The sequence below is a fragment of the Hemiscyllium ocellatum genome, chromosome 24, assembly GCF_020745735.1.
Source record: "Hemiscyllium ocellatum isolate sHemOce1 chromosome 24, sHemOce1.pat.X.cur, whole genome shotgun sequence".
In the NCBI taxonomy this organism is placed as follows: domain Eukaryota; kingdom Metazoa; phylum Chordata; class Chondrichthyes; order Orectolobiformes; family Hemiscylliidae; genus Hemiscyllium; species Hemiscyllium ocellatum.
In genome coordinates this window covers 53,459,404-53,465,237 of record NC_083424.1, presented here as the reverse complement: position 1 = coordinate 53,465,237, position 5,834 = coordinate 53,459,404, and positions in this window count along the sequence as shown.

Here is a 5,834-nt window from a genome sequence, read left to right as displayed (position 1 = left end):
TATAGGAGTGTAGTTTGTGTGTGGGAGTGTAGTTTGTGAGTAGGAGTGTAGTTTGTGTTTAGGAGTGTAGTTTGTGAGTGGGAGTGTAGTTTGTGTGTAGGAGTGTAGTTTGCTCGGAGGAGTGTAATTTGTGTGTAGGAGTGTAGTTTGTGAGTGGGAGTGTAGTTTGTGTTTGGGAGTGTAGTTTGTGAGTAGGACTGTAGATTGTGTGTGGGAGTGTTGTTTGTGTGTAGGAGGGAGGTTTGTGTGTGGGAGTGTAGATTGTGAGTAGGACTGCAGATTGTGTGTGGGAGTGTAGTTTGTGTGTAGGAGTGTAGTTTGTGTGTAGGAGTGTAGTTCATGTGTAGAAGTGTGTTTTGTGAGTTTGGGAGTGCAGTTTGTGTGTAGGAGTGTAGTTTGTTTGTGGGAGTGTAGTTTGTGTGTAGGAGTGTTGTTTGTGTGTGGGAGTGTAGTTTGTGTGTGGGAGTGTAGTTTGTGTGTGGGAATGTAGTTTGTCTGTAGGAGTGCAGTTTGAGAGTAGGAGTGAAGTTTCTGTGTGGTTGTGTCGTTTGTGTGTAGGGGGGTAGTTTGTGTGTAGGAGTGTGGTTTGTGTGTGGGAGTGTAGTTTGTGTGTGGGAGTGTTGTTTGTGTGTGCGAGTGTAGTTTGTGTGTGCGAGTGTAGTTTGTGTGTGGAAGTGTAGTTTGTGTGTGGGAGTGTAGTTTGTGTGTGGGAGTGTAGGGTGAGTAGGACTGTAATTTGTGTGTAGGATTGTAGTTTGTGATTAGAAGTGTAGTTTGTGTGTGGGAGTGTAGTTTGTGAGTGCAGTGTAGTTTGTGTGTAAGAGTGTAGTTTGTGTGTGGGAATGTAGTTTGTCTGTAGGAGTGCATTTTGAGAGTAGGAATGTAGTTTGTGTGTGGGAGTGTAGTTTGTGTGTAGGAGTGTAGTTTGTGTGTGGGAGTGTAGTTTGTGTGTCGGAGTGTTGTTTGTGTGTGCGAGTGTAGTTTGTGTGTGCGAGTGTAGTTTGTGTGTGGAAGTGTAGTTTGTGTGTGGGAGTGTAGTTTGTGAGTAGGACTGTAGTTTGTGTGTAGGAGTGTAGTTTGTGATTAGAAGTGTAGTTTGCTTGTGGGAGTGTAGTTTGTGAGTGGAATGTAGTTTGTGTGTAAGAGTGTAGTTTGTGTGTGGGAATGTAGTTTGTCTGTAGGAGTGTAGTTTGTGAGTATGAGTGTAGTTTTTGTGTGTGTGTGTCGTTTGTGTGTAGGAGGGTAGTAGTGTGTAGGAGAGTAGTTTGTGTGTGGGAGTGTAGTTTGTGTGCAGGAGTGTAGTTTGTGAGTAGGAGTGTAGTTTTTGTGTGGGTGTGTAGTTTGTCTGTTGAACTGTAGTTTGTGTGTGGGAGTGTAGTTTGCACGTAGGATTGTGGCTTGTGCGTCGAAGTGTGGTTTGTGTGTAGGAGTGTAGTTTGTGTGTCAGAGTGTAGTTTGTGTGTAGGAGTGTAGTTTTTGTGTGGGTGTGTAGTTTGTGTGTAGGACTGTAGTTTGTGTGTGGGAGTGTAGTTTGTGTATAGGAGTGTGGCTTGTGTGTCGTGTGGTTTGTGTGTAGGAGTGTAGTTTGTGTGTGGGACTGTAGTTTGTGTGTGGGAGTGTAGTTTGTGAGAAGGAGTGTAGTTTGTCTGAGGGAGTGTAGTTTTTCGTGCAGGAGTGAAGTTTCTGAGTAGGAGTGTAGTTTGCGTGGAGGAGTGTAGTTTGTGAGTAGGAGTGTAGTTTGCGTGGAGGAGTGTAGTTTGTGTGTAGGAGTGTAGTTTGTGTGTAGGAGTGTAGTTTGTGAGTAGGAGTGTAGTTTGTGTGTGGTGGTGTAGTTTGTGTGTAGGAGTGTAGTTTGTGAGTAGGAGTGTAGTTTGCGTGGAGGAGTGTAGTTTGTGTGTGGGAGTGTAGTTTGTGTGTGTGAGTGTAGTTTGTGAGTAGGAGTGTAGTTTGTGTGTGGTGGTGTAGTTTGTATGTAGGAGTGTAGTTTGTGTGTAGGAGTGTAATTTTTGTTTGCGAGTTTAGTTTGTGTGTAGGAGTGTAGTTTGTGTGTGGGATTGTAGTTTGAGTGTAGTAGTGTAGTTTGTGTGTGGGAGTGTAGTTTGTGTGTGGGTGAGTAGTTTGTGCATAGGAGAGTAGTTTGTGAGTGGGAGTGTAGTTTGTGTATTGGAGTGTAGTCTGTGTGTAGGAGTGTAATTTGTGAGTAGGGGTGTAGTTTGTGAGTAGGAGTGCAGTTTGTGTGTAGGAGTGTAGTTTGTGTGTAGGAGTGTAGTTTGTGTGTGGGATAGTAGTTTGAGTGTAGTAGTGTAGTTTGTGTGTGGGAGTGTAGTTTGTGTGTGGGTGAGTAGTTTGTGTATTGCAATGTAGTCTGTGTGTAGGAGTGTAGTTTGTGAGTGGGGGTGTAGTTTGTGTGTAGGAGTGCAGTTTGTGTGTAGGAGTGTAGTTTGTGTGTGGGAGTGTAGTTTGTGTGTGGGATTGTAGTTTGAGTGTAGTAGTGTAGTTTGTGTGTGGGAATGTAGTTTGTGTGTGGGTGAATAGTTTGTGTATTGGAGTGTAGTCTGTGTGTAGGAGTGTAGTTTGTGAGTAGGGGTGTAGTTTGTGTGTAGGAGTGCAGTTTGTGTGTAGGAGTGTAGTTTGTGTGTAGGAGTGCAGTGTGTGTGTTGGAGTGTAGTCTGTGTGTATGACTAGTTTGTGTTTAGGAGTGGAGTTTGTGTGTGGGAGTGTAGTTTGTGTGTGGGAGTGTAATTTGTGTGTGGGAGTGTAGTTTGTGTGTAGGAATGTACTTTGTGTGTAGGAGTGTAGTTCGTGTGTAGAAGTGTGTTTTGTGAGTTTGGGAGTGCAGTTTGTGTGTAGGAGTGTAGTTTGTGTGTGGGAGTGTAGTTTGTGTGTAGGAGTGTTGTTTGTGTGTGGGATTGTAGTTTGAGTGTAGTAGTGTAGTTTGTGTGTGGGAGTGTTGTTTGTGTGTGCGAGTGTAGTTTGTGTGTGCGAGTGTAGTTTGTGTGTGGAAGTGTAGTTTGTGTGTGGGAGTGTAGTTTGTGTGTGGGAGTGTAGTGTGAGTAGGACTGTGATTTGTGTGTAGGATTGTAGTTTGTGATTAGAAGTGTAGTTTGTGTGTGGGAGTGTATTTTGTGTGTAGGAGTGTTGTTTGTGTGTGCGAGTGTAGTTTGTGTGTGGAAGTGTAGTTTGTGTGTGGGAGTGTAGTTTGTGTGTGGGAGTGTAGTGTGAGTAGGACTGTAATTTGTGTGTAGGATTGTTGTTTGTGATTAGAAGTGTAGTTTGTAGGTAGGAGTGTAGTTTGTGTGTGGGAATGTAGTTTGTGTGTCGGAATGTTGTTTGTGTGTGCGAGTGTAGTTTGTGTGTGCGAGTGTTGTTTGTGTGTGGGAGTGTAGTTTGTGAGTAGGACTGTAGTTTGTGTGTAGGATTGTAGTTTGTGATTAGAAGTGTAGTTTGCTTGTGGGAGTGTAGTTTGTGAGTGGAGTGTAGTTTGTGTGTAAGAGTGTAGTTTGTGTGTGGGAATGTAGTTTGTCTGTAGGAGTGTAGTTTGAGAGTAGGAGTGTAGTTTTTGTGTGGGTGTGTCGTTTGTGTGTAGGAGGGTAGTAGTGTGTAGGAGTGTAGTTTGTGTGTGGGAGTGTAGTTAGTGTGCAGGAGTGTAGTTTGTGAGTAGGAGTGTAGTTTTTGTGTGGGTGTGTAGTTTGTCTGTTGAACTGTAGTTTGTGTGTGGGAGTGCAGTTTGCGCGTAGGATTGTGGCTTGTGTGTAGGAGTGTAGTTTGTGTGTCAGAGTGTAGTTTGTGTGTAGGAGTGTAGTTTTTGTGTGGGTGTGTAGTTTGTGTGTAGGACTGTAGTTTGTGTGTGGTAGTGTAGTTTTTGTATAGGAGTGTGCCTTGTGTGTAGTTGTGTGGTTTGTGTGTAGGAGTGTAGTTTGTGTGTGGGACTGTAGTTTGTGTGTGGGAGTGTAGTTTGTGAGTAGGAGTGTAGTTTGTGTGAGGGAGTGTAGTTTTTTGTGCAGGAGTGAAGTTTCTGAGTAGGAGTGTAGTTTGTGTGTGTGAGTGTAGTTTGTGAGTAGGAGTGTAGTTTGTGTGTGGTGGTGTAGTTTGTATGTCGGAGTGTAGTTTGTGTGTAGGAGTGTAATTTTTGTTTGCGAGTTTAGTTTGTGTGTAGGAGTGTAGTTTGTGTGTGGGATTGTAGTTTGAGTGTAGTAGTGTAGTTTGTGTGTGGGAGTGTAGTTTGTGTGTGGGTGAGTAGTTTGTGCATAGGAGAGTAGTTTGTGTGTAGGAGTGTAGTTTGTGTATTGGAGTGTAGTCTGTGTGTAGGAGTGTAGTTTGTGAGTAGGGGTGTAGTTTGTGAGTAGGAGTGCAGTTTGTGTGTAGGAGTGTAGTTTGTGTGTAGGAGTGTAGTTTGTGTGTGGGATAGTAGTTTGAGTGTAGTAGTGTAGTTTGTGTGTGGGAGTGTAGTTTGTGTGTGGGTGAGTAGTTTGTGTATTGGAATATAGTCTGTGTGTAGGAGTGTAGTTTGTGAGTAGGGGTGTAGTTTGTGTGTAGGAGTGCAGTTTGTGTGTAGGAGTGTAGTTTGTGTGTAGGAGTGTAGTTTGTGTGTGGGATTGTAGTTTGAGTGTAGTAGTGTAGTTTGTGTGTGGGAGTGTAGTTTGTGTGTGGGTGAATAGTTTGTGTATTGGAGTGTAGTCTGTGTGTAGGAGTGTAGTTTGTGAGTAGGGGTGTAGTTTGTGTGTAGGAGTGCAGTTTATGTGTAGGAGTGTACTTTGTGTGTAGGAGTGCAGTGTGTGTGTTGGAGTGTAGTCTGTGTGTATGACTAGTTTGTGTTTAGGAGTGGAGTTTGTGTGTGGGAGTGTAGTTTGTGTGTGGGATTGTAGTTTGAGTGTAGTAGTGTAGTTTGTGTGTGGGAGTGTAGTTTGTGTGTGGGTGAATAGTTTGTGTATTGGAGTGTAGTCTGTGTGTAGGAGTGTAGTTTGTTAGTAGGGGTGTAGTTTGTGTGTAGGAGTGCAGTTTGTGTGTAGGAGTGTAGTTTGTGAGTAGGAGTGCAGTGTGTGTGTTGGAGTGTAGTCTGTGTGTATGACTAGTTTGTGTTTAGGAGTGGAGTTTGTGTGTGGGAGTGTAGTTTGTGTGTGGGAGTGTAGTTTGTGTGTAGGAATGTAGTTTGTGTTTAGGAGTGTAGTTTGTGAGTGGGAGTGTAGTTTGTGTGTAGGAGTGTAGTTTGCTCGGAGGAGTGTAATTTGTGTGTAGGAGTGTAGTTTGTGAGTGGGAGTGTAGTTTGTGTTTGGGAGTGTAGTTTGTGAGTAGGACTGTAGATTGTGTGTGGGAGTGTTGTTTGTGTGTAGGAGGGAGGTTTGTGTGTGGGAGTGTAGATTGTGAGTAGGACTGCAGATTGTGTGTGGGAGTGTAGTTTGTGTGTAGGAGTGTAGTTTGTGTGTAGGAGTGTAGTTCATGTGTAGAAGTGTGTTTTGTGAGTTTGGGAGTGCAGTTTGTGTGTAGGAGTGTAGTTTGTTTGTGGGAGTGTAGTTTGTGTGTAGGAGTGTTGTTTGTGTGTGGGAGTGTAGTTTGTGTGTGGGAGTGTAGTTTGTGTGTGGGAATGTAGTTTGTCTGTAGGAGTGCAGTTTGAGAGTAGGAGTGAAGTTTCTGTGTGGGTGTGTCGTTTGTGTGTGGGGGGGTAGTTTGTGTGTAGGAGTGTGGTTTGTGTGTGGGAGTGTAGTTTGTGTGTGGGAGTGTTGTTTGTGTGTGCGAGTGTAGTTTGTGTGTGCGAGTGTAGTTTGTGTGTGGAAGTGTAGTTTGTGTGTGGGAGTGTAGTTTGTGTGTGGGAGTGTAGGGTGAGTAGGACTGTAATT